Raw genomic sequence first — 14,292 nt, 5'->3', positions numbered from 1 at the left:
TTAGAGAAATTTTAGAGTCCTGCTAGCCTCCTCCCCCTCATACCCCTTCACCTTCAAGTCACAAAGTCTTGTGTCAAATTCTTCCTTCCTAATGTCTCTCAATTTCAAATCCCATCACCAATTCTATTGTCAATGCCTTAGTTTAGGTTCTCTTCATTTCTTACTTGGAGTTCTTGAATAACTTCCTAACTGGTCTTTTTGCTTTTAAACCGACCTCCCCAATACATAGTTCTTATAGACCGAATTATGACCCCACCCCCAATTCATACATTGAATTCCTAACTCAGAATATGACTATATTTGGAGATGGGAGTCTTTAAAGAGGAAATTGTGTTCAAATGAGGCCATTAAACTGGACACTACTCCAGTATGAATGACGTCCTTATAAGAAGGAGAAATTAGGATACAGATATACACAGGGAGAAGATGCAAGGAGAAGATGGCTATCTACCCCACCAAGGGAAGAGGCCCTGGGGAAGAAACAAACCCTGTTGACACCTTGATCTTCAACCTCTAGCCTCAAGAACTGTGAGAAAGAAATTCCTGTTGTTTAAACCACCTAGTCTGTGTGTGGTACTTGTTATGGCAGCCCTAGCAAATGAATACAATAGTATTCACAGTATAACCTTCCAAAAAAAAGTGAATGTTTGGAGTTCCTGTTGTGGCTCAGCAGCAACGAGTCCAACTAGAATCCATGAGGATGTAGGTTTGATCCCTGGCCTTGCTCAGTGGGTCAAGGATCTGGCACTGCTCTAAGCTGTGGTGTAGGTTGCACACGTGACTCAGAGCTGGCATTGCTGTGGCTGTGGTGTGGGGTGGCAGCTGCAGCTAAAATTCAACCCCTAGCCTGGGAACCTCCATATACCACAGGCCCAGTCCTGAAAAGCAAAAATAAATACATAAATAATTTTAAAAGCGAATGTTCTCAAAGTAAATCTGTTTTTTTTTTTTGTTTTTTTTTTTTTTTGGTGGGGTTGCAGGGGAGGGATGCTCCCAAGGCACGTGGAAGTTCCCAGGCCAGGGACTAAACCTGAACCACTGTTGCAACCTGCTCCGCGGCTGCAGCAATGCCATATCCTTCCTAAATCTAATTCTAAATTTTAAGAATAATAAAGTAACTTTGCCTGAATTCACTGAGCCTTGCTCTAAATCAAGTGAGTTTTTTTTAAAAAAAAAAAAAAACTATTACAAATGAAAGAAATGATCTTACTCGTATTTTTAAAAATTATCTATTCTCTATTCAGTTCACATGCCGTGCAATAACCATGGGGAAAAAAAGTTTAGATGTAGGTAAAATTCTTTGGTCAACTGGAAGGAAGTACAAAGGATCATTTAAAAACTCCCTTGAGGGAAGTTCCCATTGTGGTGCACTGGAAACGAATCCAACTAATAACCACGAGATTGCGGGTTCTATCCCTGGCCTCACTCAGTGGGTTAAGGATCCAGCGTTGCCATGAACTGTGGTGCGGCTTGGATCTGGCGTTGCTGTGGCTCTGGCACAGGCTGGCAGCTGGAGCTCTGATTAGACCCCTAGTCTGGGAAACTCCATATGCCGCAGGTGCAGCCCTAAAATAAAATAAAATAAAAAAATAAAATCTCCTTTGAGGAAGAGTTAATTCCATTCCACCAAGGCTCTCCTTAAAGAAATCTCGCCATCAGAAAATTTTTTACTTTCTCCTTCCCCTCAATCCATCAAATCACAGACTGACTTGATGTCTGTACACCTGGCTTTGAACACTCAATATCACTAAAAGGATGATGAAGAACTGTTTCAAGATCTACCCAGTGTCCTGCCAGCCAGCAGCACATGTTTTGGCCATGTTCTTCCTTGTCTTTATAGCAATGTGTTTGTGCAATTTTGGAAATAATTTTATTATAGTCTCTCTTACTTTATAAATCTGAGTAGAAATAGAAATTCAAGTTTCTTAAATATGATACAATACAGATACTGCTATTAAGTTTAGTCTCATGGAATGTTTCTTGGTCTTAAGCATGTCAATTACACAGTTAGAATAGAAAAGAATAAAATTATAAAGTATGCTCAAGGTGTTAGCAATATATCACCAAAGACAGTTTCTGAAATACCAGGTATAATTAGGAATTGCATGCAATTATCTTATTCACTCACTGGGAAATGAGAGTCCCTCTGTCTATAGAAAAAGTGTATCTGTAATCATTCAAGTTCATTCATGGGTCAAGAACATACAAGCAAAAAGCACAAGGCACTGCTGTGAATCCAGGTTTAAAGGCTCATCTACTGACAATTTATTACTAAATTTTAATTTAGCCTACTAAACTAAAACAAAGATACCATATGCTTTGGATTATTTGTACAGGAAACCAATTATAACCACTATCAAATTACTATCTCACAAGAAATGGCCAGTTTAACACCATCTGGAGATCTATAGAGAAGTTGAGCACCAATAATTCATGTCCTAGACTTTTTTGACATTCATTATTCCATAGAGAATGGTCCTGAGGTGGAGAAAGGCCTAGCTGTTAAGCTAGGTAACATTATAAATCCAGACCGAGATCTAAAAGGTGTTCTTTAAACTTTTTGAACTTGAGAAATAAGTGTAATTACATAAGCCTTTATTGTGTCTTCCTTGTTAGAACAATTCAATATTTTAAATGGTAAAATCAAATAACTAGCCCCAGAAGATACAGATGTTTTAAAGCCTGAAACCTGTCAATATTTAATATTGCTTCTCTACTACTTGGTAAGAAAATTAACAATTCAGTTCCAATAAACCATGTTTTTGTTTTTGTTTTTCCTTAAACATTGCTACATTTATTTGGACTTACTAACAGGAAGCAAATCCCAGCATTCATTCAAATCAGCTACTCATTCATTCCATACTTATTTACTATGCAACTACCTTATGCAAACAACTGTATAAGGCATAGAAATATGGACAAAAATAAATCTAACTCCTAGGTCTGTGCCAGTGATGTTACCACAGAATTGCCTTGAAATCATGTTTTGATGAGGAACATACAACTAGGGAAAAGCTAAAGAATGACATTTAAAAAAACACATACATAAATTACATCAGGGTAGAGTGTAGTCGGAATGTCATGCTTCTGAATGAGAAGGAAAGTTTTATCAAACATCAATGTCAAGAACTGGAATGTGGTATAACAAAGAGAAAAAGAGCTTTATTCCAGTTTAAGCTGAAACTGAGCTTCAATGCCCAAGTGATAAAAACCTTAGCAAGTGATCTTCACACAGCCTCTAGTACGTTCAGTCACTGCCTTGTGGGTCCCACCGACCAGTAACCCTGTACCCTCCTTCCTCAGAGGGGGCAGGGAGATACCACACCCTCCTTTCCATGTTTCTTTGTGGGCTCTCTGTCTACATTACACAAAAGAGCTCCTCAGAACACAGCTCCATGCCCTTTTCTCATTTGTTGTCTCCCTTAGACCAGAGCTTGTAAAACATTGTGCATTTGAATCATTTAGGGATCTTGCTCAAATGCATATTGTTAGATCTAAGGGAGGTAGGCTGAGATTCTGTGTCTAATAAGCTCCCAGGTGACTCCCATGCTGCTGGTCCCCAGACCACACTTTAAGATGCAAGTGTGATTCCAAATCCTGGGCCAGAATAATCTATAAAGGCTATGACTCTTTTTTTCTTTTAAGTAAATCACCTACTGAAAAGTAAATTTCTATGAAAATGCGTCAGTGTGCTCACAATTAATACAAATAAATCAGTCAGGAAACAGATTAATAAATAGACTGAGAAAAATTGAGTCTGAGGGTGTTAGAAGTTTTGTTAATGTAAGAAGTTACTAAATCACAAAGATAAAGAGAAGATCTGCTGAAAAATATGGAACATTTCACAATTTAATCAGTCCTATCAGTTATGTGTGACAGAGCCAAGATGCAGAGCCTACAGAGACCACATAACCTGGAAGAAGCCAAGAATTAACAAGACAATGAGGCGAAATGTCTAAGCAAGTTTTTGGGAATCTGTACAAAGGAGTCAAAAAATACAACTCCATGTGGGAGTTTCTTAAAACTCTGACCACGACAAATCATTAAACTAAACAAATATGCAAACCAACAAACCTACGCGTAACAGATATTGCTAACTTACTACCCAATATCCAATGCTACCAACATCTCCAACTTTGTTCTGAGCAGCTACTGAAAGCTGAAAGTTCTCTTTCTCACATTATTTTGCAATTAAGGGTAAATACATAAGAAAGTTCTCTCTAAAGATATTACCCTTGAGTTTTTCTGGGAAAACATTTTCCTTTCCTGATACAGCCACTGCTCCTTTCTCCAGCATTCCTCCTGCCCTCATCTACCGTGGAATACAGATGCCATGCCAAGAGGTACAGTAATCATCTTGGGATCATGAGGAGAAAAAGTATACACCAGAAGTCTCCAACATTTTGGATTCAAGACTCCTTTACAATAGAAAAAAAATTATAAGGACTCCTATATCTATTGATATTTACCATATTAGAAATTAAAATGGACAATTTGAAATGCAGGAATCTCTTAATTCATTTAGAACTAACAGTGAAAACTCAGTTAAAATACATAATATTTCTATGAAAAAAAACTATTTTTCCAAACAACAAATAAATGAGCAGAGAAGCACGGTTTTACATTTTTATAAATCTTATTATTGTCTAATTAATAGAAGACAGCTGGATTCTCATAACTGCTTGTACATTCAATATCCTCTGATACGTTTTTTTGTTGTTGTTGTTGTTGGGTTTTTTTTGCCTTTTGTCTTTTTAGGGCCGCACCTGCGGCATATGGGGGCTCCCAGGCTAGGGGTCTAATGGGAGCTGTAGCCACTGGCCTATGCCAGAGCCACAACAACAACGCCAGATCCGAGCCGTGTCTGCAACCTACACCACAGCTCACGGCAATGCCAGATCCTTAACCCACTGAGCAAGGTGAGGGATCGAACCCACAACCTCATGGTTCCTAGCCAGATTCGCTTCCGCTGCGCCATGACGGGAACTCCATATGATATATTGTTTTGATTGACGTGATGAAGAAAATTTGGCTTTATATGGTTACATAGTTAGAAAAGGAATGTACATTGTAATAACCATGAGACAACTGTGGATATTATTCTTTGTACTACACAAAAACTCAACAATTACCTGGGATTTAGACTCTGAAATGATATTAATGAACTTATAATACTCCATTATAACCAACTGCCCCATCTTTCTTTGAAACACTCTTAAATAGGCATGACTTTATAACACCACACTTTGGCCATTTAGAAACTGTTGGCCCACCAAGTTATGCAAATTTCTAAGACTGACACATTTCATTATGTAATATCAAAAAACAAAAAACAAACAAACAAAAAAAACTGGAGTTCCTGTCATGGTGCAGTGGTTAACGAATCCAGACTAGGAACCATGAGGTTGTGGGTTTGATCCCTGGCCTTGCTCAGTGGGTTAAGGATCTGGCGTTGCCGTGAGCTATGGTGTAGGTCACAGATGCGGCTTGGATCTGACGTTGCTGTGGCTGGGGCGTAGGCTGGTGGCTACAGCTCTGAGTTGACCCCTAGCCTGGGAACCTCCATATGCCGTGGGAAGCGGCCCTAGAAAAGGCAAAAAAAACCCCAAAAACCCACACTCATTGCTATGACCCCATCAATTGCATCAGAAGAGTCTTTAATTATTGAAAAGCTACTAAGTTTACAGTGGTGGATACAAGTTTTCCAAAACTGTAATTTTTGCCTAGAAACCTCAAATTTGGCAATATAAAATGTAACCTGCTTTCCTTAAGGTGAAAGACTGGCTCATTTATTCGATTTTGAGAAAAGGTTTGTCAAATACCCAAGTCATAATAATTATAGTTTTTCAGTCATTCTTTCAACTAAAAATTATATTCCATTAAAAAAAGTAACTATTTCAGGTAGCAACTCAATCATACAAGTCTCTGCTCTGAAACAACTGTTATACTTTGGTGTGCAGTAGAAATGATTTATACAAGAGGTGCAAAGAAAGAATAACAGCTAACCTATAATGAGAATGGTCAATTAAAACTGGCATGCATTTTAGAATTAACATAAAAGGACATCAAAATATTATAACTGTTTTCTAAATGTTCAAAAAGTTAGATACAAGATGTAAAACACATATCAAACTTCCAAAGATAAGCACTGAAAAAGCTATGCAAAGATATAAAGTTATTAACACCATAAATAAAGCAAAAAGGAATTCTTAAAAAGTATCTGATGGCAAAAAAAGAGAGAAGAAAGAGGGGATGGGGTGTGTGGAGCTATTATAAATATGTTCACAGAACTCAAGGAAGACACACTTAAAGAGGCAAAGGAAGATATGATGATAATATCTTATCCAATAGACAACAGCAATAAAGAAACAGAGATTGCAAAAAATAAGATGGGAAATGTGGAAATGCAAGGTATAGTAACTGAAATGAAAAATTCATTACAAAAACTCACAGCAGATTTGAGCTGGCAGAGGAAAGAATCCATAAACTTGAAGATAAATAATAAGAGATTATGCAATCTGAAGAACAGAGATCAAAATAATAAAAAAATTAATGGAGCCTTACAGAAATGTGGAACAGATTAAGTACACCAACATATCCATAATGGGAGTACCAGAGGGAAAGGAGAGAAAGGATGAGAAAAAATATTCAGAGGAATAATAGTTGAAAACTCCTAATTTAATGGAAACATTAATGCACAACACCCAGGAGCTAAATTAAATTGTGGTAGGAAAAAGAAACAAAGGGATCCATATCTAGACACATCAAATTAACATGCTCAAAGTCAAAAACAAAGAGAACTCTTGAAAACAGCTGAAAGCAGTAAGAGAAAAATAATAATGTCTTATACAAGGGAACCCCCAAAAGATTAACAGCTGACTCTTCATCAGAAACCATGTATCAACTGTGTCTCTGCAGCACCAGGATGCAGGTTCAATCTCCGGTGTAGCACAGTGGGTTAAGGATCCAGCACTGCAGCAGCTGGTGTAGGTCACAACTGTGGCTCAGGTCTGAGCCCTAGCCTGGGAACTCCTTATGCTGTGGGGCAGCAAAAAAAATAAATAAATAAATAAAAAAGAAAAAGAAAGAAAGAAACCTTGGAGGCCAGAAAAAGACAGAGGAAGGACATATTTAAAAAACTAAAAGAAAAAGAATGGTAACCAAGAATATTATATCCAGGAAACCTATCTTCAATAAGAGAAAGCGAAATGAAGATATTCTCAGAAAAACGAAAACCCAGAGAATTTATTGCTAGTATATGTATTTCCTGTCCTTTCTTCCCTTAAACTGATTTTAAAAAGGATTATATAAAGATACACACACACTTATATAAAATGGCATTGTTGGACCATAACATTGAGAAATGAATATATTTGACAATAACAAACAAAGAAGTGGGTAGTTACCAAGCTCTATTGACAAAAGGAATTGATATGAGATGCCAACTCAAATCAATATAAATAAAGAGAATGAGAAATGGTAAATAACTTTAAAATATTAAGCTATAAATATGTACATGCTTTCCTTTCTTTTACTTCTTTAAAAGACAAAATTCTGTAAAGTAATAACTGCAGCAATGCACTGTTTGGTTTGTAACATATATAGATGTCATATGTATAAAAATATTAGCAAAGAAAGAGATGATGGAACAGAGGTACATAGGAGGAATAATTTTATGTTGTATTGAAATGAATATGAACCTGAATTAGATTCTGCTAAGAAAAAGAAAATAAGTATATTGTAAAGCCTGGAGCAAACACTAAGAAAGTAACTTTAAAAAATACACTTACTGTACAAGAAAGCAGTAACGGAGAAAATGAGGGGGAAAAGGCATAAGATATACAGAAAACAAACACTGAAATGGCAGATAAATAAATCATATTAATGGCATCAAATATTAACAATCCAGTCAAAAGGAAGAGGTGTCATAGCAGATAAAAACACAAAATGTATATATAACTCCTCACCATCTGGAAGAGGCACAGTTTAGATTCAAAATTACCAATAGGATTACAGTTAAAAGAAGATAAACTGCAAAGACAGCAACCATAAGAAAGCTGGAATGATTAGACCAAGACCAGACAAACAGACTTAAGAAAATGATACTAGAGATAGAGGGGCATTTATTACATACATCATGAAGATATAACAATTATAAGTAGACGTGCACCTCATAGGAAAGCCAAGAATTACATAAAGCAAAAACTGACTGAGTGAAAAACAAGGCAATTCAACAATACAGGCAGACTTCAACACTTACATTCAATAAGGGAGCGAACAACTATGTAGAAGACCAAAAGCAAACTTGACCTAACAGACATCGATAGTACACTAAACCCAACAAAAACAGAATACACATTCATCTAAAGTGCACATGGAACTTTCTCCAGGACAGCCTATATGTAGAGATCATAAAATAAGCCTCAATAAATTTAAAAGGACTGAAATATACAAAGTATGATTTTTGACAGCATAATTAGATATTAACAACAGGAAGAAATGAGTGAAATTCACACATATGTGGAAATTTAAACAATAAAATACGAAATAACCAATGGGTTAAAGAAGAACTCATGAAGATAATTAGAAAATTTGAGATTAATAGTAATAAAGCGTCAAAATACCAAGCTTATACAATTCAGAAAAAATAGTGCTTAGAGAGATGTCTATAGCTATAAATGCTAACAATAATGAAGAAGAAGAATCTAAAATAAATTACTTCCACAAAGTATCACTTGTAAGAAAAGAGAAAACTACACCTAAAGCAACAAAGGGAAAGAGTAGAGGAAATGTTAATAGAATAAGGAATAAAATTTGATAGAGAAAAATCAGCAAAACCAAAAGTTGGTTCTTGAACAGGATTTTTAAAAATCAACAAACCTTTAACTAGTTTCACCAAGTAAAAAAGGAAACAACTCAAATTACTAAAATCAGGAATAAAACAATAAGTCTTACCAACCTTACAGAAATATAAAAGATTGTAAGGGTATACCATGAACAATTCTATACCAAGAAATTAGATAACAGAAATAAAAAAGTAGAATTACTATAGAGACACAAACTACCAAAAATGACTCAAGAAGAGAGCCTGAATAAACCAGACTGAATTAGTAGTTTTAAAACTTCCCACAAAGAACAGACCAGGCCTAGATGGCATCACTGGTTAATTCCACCTAACATTTAAGGAAGAATAAATACCAATTCTTCATAAGTGCTTCCCCCCCAAAAAAAATAAATAAGAAGAGGAAACACTTTCCAAATTATTCTATGAGGCAGGTATTACTCAGGGTGTTGGGGGGGTGGGGGAGGGGACACACAGATATCACAATTGGAGTTCCCACTGTCGTGTGGATTAAGGATCTAGCATTGTCTCTGAGGTAGCACAAGTTTAATCCCTAGCCCAGTGCAGTAGGTTAAGGATATGGCATTGATGCAGTTGTGCCACAGGTTGCAGCTACAGCTCAGATTTGATCCCTGGCCCAGGAACTTCCATATGCCATGGGTGCAGACCTAAAAAAAGATAAGAAAAAAAAAAGATATCGAAATAGACAACTACATACCAATATTCTTTATGAATACAGACTCAAGAATTCTCAACAAAGTACAAGCAAACCAAATCCAGTAACAGATTAAAAAAAAAATTTCACCATGACTGAATGGGATTTATACCAAGAATGCAAGATTGGACTAATCACTGAAACTCAGTGAACAGCTGAAACTCATTAAGAGCAACAGAATCCAAACAAGACACTGAATTATATCTGACAAAATCCTAACACCTTTCCTGATAAAAACACCAACAGACTACGAATAGAAGAGGGCTTCCTCAGCCTGATAAAGTGCATCTACCAAAAAACCCAGTTAACATCACAATGATCAAAGGATTAATAGTTTCACAGTAAGGTTAGAAACAAGACAAGATGTCCATTCTTGCAACTTCTACTGAAAACTGTAGTGAGGTTTCTAGGCAAGGCAGTTAGGAAACAAAAGGGGAGGGGGGAAGACATCCATCTTGGAAAAGAAGAAGTAAAATCATATTTACAGATGACATGATCTTGTATATAGAAAATCATCAAAGACCTAAATAAATGGAACCACATCCTTTATTCTTGAATCAGAAGACTTAAAATTGTTAGGTTGGCAATACTCCCCATTTGATCTACAGACTCAAGGCAAACCCTACCAACATTCCCAGCTGACTCTTTTGAAACAACTAACAAACTGACCTTAACATTCATTACTTGGGACCCAGAATAGCCAGAATAATCTTGAAAAGAACAAAGTTACACTGACATCAAAACTGAGTACAAAGATATAGTAATCAAAACAGTGTGATAATGGCATAAAAATAAGCCAGTCAATGGAATAAAATTAAAAGTCCAGAAACAAGCCCTTACATTTATGGTTAACTAATTTTTAATAAAAGTGTTAAGTGGAAGAATAATAAGGTTGGCATAACTGGACATCCATGTGCAAAAAAATTAAGCTGGACCCCTCCTCACACCATACACAAAAATAATCCCCAAATGAATCACAGACCAAATATAAGAACTGAAACTATTTAACTCATAATAAAATACAAGAGTAAATCTTCATGACATTGGATTAAGCAAGGCCTTCTTATGTATGACACCAAAACAACAGTGATGAAACAAAAAATAGGTTAGTTTGATTTCACCAAAATTAAAAAGTTTTGTGCTTCAGAGTGTACCATCGAAAAATGAAAAGAAAACCCACAGAATGAGAGGAATATCTGCAAATTTTGTCTTTTACAAGGGACATATCTAGAATATATAAACAATGCTTATAAGAAAAGAAAATAATAATTATAAAGTGAGCAAAGGATCTGAATAGACATTACTCCTAAGAAGATACGCAAATGGCCGTTAAAATAATAGAGGGGAACTTCAACAAGATAAAGAACGTCTACAAAAAAGCCCTACAGGTCAACATTATATCTAATAATGGAAGATTGAATGCTTCCTCCCTAAGATTACAAACAAGGCAATATTGTCGGCTCTCACCATTCCTTTATTTTTCAATTTTAATTGGGATAAAATACACATAGCATAATATTTACTATCTTTATTTTTAAGTGTACAGTATTATTAAGCGTACTTATGTTGTGCAACCAATCTCCAAAATTTTTTCATCTTGCAAAGCTGAAACTCTATACACATTAAACCAAGTCCCCATTTCTGTCTCTCCAATGCTTAGCAACCACCATTCTATTCCATTTCTATGAATCTGACTAGTCTATTTCAGTTATTGTACTTTGCCATCTCTGCTTAAGTTTTAAATCTTGTATTTCTTTGCTCGGTGTTTGCTGTAAATTATCAATCTTTGCCTCCAGTTTATTTCCAATGTCTTGAATCATCTTTGCTATCATCGGTCTAAAGTCTTTTTCCTGGAGGCTGATAATATCCAGATCCTTTAGCTGTTTTTCTGGGGTTTTTTTCCTTGCTCCCTTATCTGATTTATAGTTGTCTGCCTTTTTATTTTGTATAGGTTTTTGGTGTGGTCTCCTTTTTGCAAACAATAGAGTTGTGGCCTCTCTTGCTTCTGATGTCTGCCCCCCTTGTGGCTGAAGTTGTATGGGGGCTTGCTATAGGCTTCCTGATGGGAGGGACTGGTGCCTGCCCACTGGTAGGTGGGGCTTTGTCTCTGGGTGAGATTAGAGGCTGGTGGCTGTGTGCCTGGGGGGTCTTTAGGCAGCCTGTTTACTGATGGGTGGGGCTGTGATCCCACCTGGATTATTATTTGGCCTGGGGCTTCTCAGCGCTGATGGATGGGGCCAGATATTCCCAAAATGGCCACCTCTAGAGGAATGCACAAGAATGATTATTCCAGAGAGCCTTGCCTCCAATGTCCTTCCCCACAGCAAGCCACAGTCAATCGGTATTCCCAGGAGATCCTCCAAGAACTGCAGTCAGGTCTGACCCAAATTTCTATGGAGTCTCTGCTTTGTCCTGGTACCCAAGTGCACATGAAAGCCTGTGTATATCTTTCAAGAATGGGGTCTCCATTTCCCCCAGTCCCATGGAGCTCCTGTGCACAAGTCCCACTGGCCTTCAATGCCAGATGCTCCAGGGGCACTTTATCCCAATGTCAGATCCCCAGGCGTGGGGACCTGACATGGGGCTCAGGATTCCTGCAGATGAGTCTCTGTGATACAGTTACTTTCCAGTCTGTTGGCTGCCCACCCAGCAGGTATGAGGTTGCTTATATCACATAACCACCCCTCCTACCATCTTGATGTAGCCTCCTCTTTGTCTTCTGGAATAGGATATCTGTCTTGAAAGTTTCCAGTCCATTTGGTTGAAGGTTGTTCAGCATTTGGTTATAATTTTGTTGTTTTTCCATTGGTCACTCTCCAAGAGGATCAACGTGAATTACTGTCACTTTTTCTCACCAGTTTTTTTTTTTTTTTTTTTTTTTTTTCCCCTGGGGCTCCAGTGGCTTCTCACTCTCTGGATCCAGCAGGCTGGGCCCTGGCCCTCTGTTCAGAGAACAGCTGTGGCAGCAAGACAGCCGGTGCTGTGGTGAGTCTTGACTTCCCCACAGCGGCTCCAGGAGGACTCACAGCCTGCAGCTCACAGGGCCAAGGCCAGACTTGAATCTGACTACTCTAGACACCACATTTTAAATGCAGTCATACAGTATTTTTCTTTTTATGACTGGCTTATTTTACTTAGCATAACATCCTCGAGGTTCATCCATGTTCTAACACCTATCAGAATTTCACTCCTTTTTAAAAAGACTGAATAAAATTCTACTCTATGTATATATTTTGTTTATCCAATCATCTGTCAATGGTCAGTTGTGTTGCTTCCATCTTTTTGGCCACCATGTTATGTACATGCGTGTTCAAACATCTCTTAAAGACTTTGCTTGCAATTCTTTTGGATTATATAACCAGAAGTGGAATTGCTAGATCATATGGTAACCATATCTTTAATTTTCTGAGAAAATGCCATACTATATTCCGTAGAGGCTGCACCATTTAACATTCCCACCGGAAGTGCACAAAGGTTCCAATTTCTCCACATACATACCAAAACTTTTTTTTTTTAGTAGCTATCCTGATGTGTGTGAAATGATATCTCATGGTGGTTTTGATTTCCATTTCTCTAATAATTAATGATGTTGAGTGCCTTTTCATATGCTTGTCAGCCATTGATATATCTTATCTAGAGAAATATCCATTCAAGTCCTTTGCCCATTATAATTAGATGATTTGTTTGCTACTGTTGAGCTATAGGAGTTCTTAATATTAACACCATATCATATGTGATTTGCAAATGTTTTCTCCCATTCCACAGGGGTTGCCTTTATACTCTGCTGATTGTATCCTTTTTTTTTTTTTTCCATGTTATGGTTGCACCTGCAGCACATGGAAATTCCCAGGCCAGAGGAGTGAACCAAGCCACAGCTGTGACCTACAGCTGCAGGTGCAGCAATGCCAGATCCTTTAACCCACTGAGCTAAGCTAGGGATCAAACCCAAACCTCAGCAGTTACCAGAGCCACTGCAGTTGGATTCTTAACCCACTCTGTCATAGCAGAAACTCCTACTGATTATATCCTTTCACAGATTTTTAATTTTGATGCAGTCTAGTTTATCTATTTTTACTTTTGTTGCCTGTGCTTTGATGTCATTTCTAAAAAATCATAGCCAAAACACCAACGTCATGAAGCTTCTCTTCCCATGTTTTCTTCTTAATTTATTATAGTTTATGTTTAGTTAGATCTTTTACATTTTGAATTAACTTTTATATATGGTGTAAGGTAAGGGTCTAATGTAATTCTTCCATATGTGGATACCTAATTTTCCCAACACTATTTGTTGAAAAGACTGTCCTTTCTGCATTGAACAGTCTTTACACTCTTACCAAAAATCATTTGACCATATATGCAAGGCTCTCTATTCTATTCCATTGGCCTAAATATCTGTCTAGATTATATAAACATCTGCTTATACCACATTGTTTTGATTACTGTAGTTTTGTAACAAGTTTTGAAATCAGGAAGTGTGAAAGTTCTAATTCTGTCCCTTTTCTTTCAATATTGTTATCATCATTCACTCAAGATTCCATATAAATTTTAGGATTAATTTTTCACTTTGGGAAATAGTGACCTCTTAACAATATTAAGTCCTCCAATCCATGAACACGAGATGTCTTTATATTTATCTACACCTTCTTTAATTTCCTTCAGCAGTGTTCTGTAGTTTTCAGCATACATAACATTCATCTCCTTAAGTTTATTCCTAAGTATTTTATTATTTTTTATG

General features: G+C 36.9%; 1 protein-coding gene across 50 annotated transcripts in view; it reads right to left on the bottom strand.

The window, feature by feature from the left end:
* The window catches only part of MARCHF8 (membrane associated ring-CH-type finger 8), a 142,139-nt gene that overhangs the window by 36,957 nt on the left and 90,890 nt on the right, over positions 1-14,292 (bottom strand). The window lies entirely within an intron of this gene.

Source organism: Sus scrofa, chromosome 14 (assembly GCF_054392235.1).
Source record: "Sus scrofa isolate SSC_HxYL_T2T_F1_AM1 chromosome 14, Sscrofa_HxYL_maternal_Yorkshire_Landrace_v2.0, whole genome shotgun sequence".
Classification (NCBI taxonomy): Eukaryota; Metazoa; Chordata; class Mammalia; order Artiodactyla; family Suidae; genus Sus; species Sus scrofa.
Note: the sequence above shows the minus strand (reverse complement) of the source record. Positions and strands in the feature narration are given on the sequence as shown.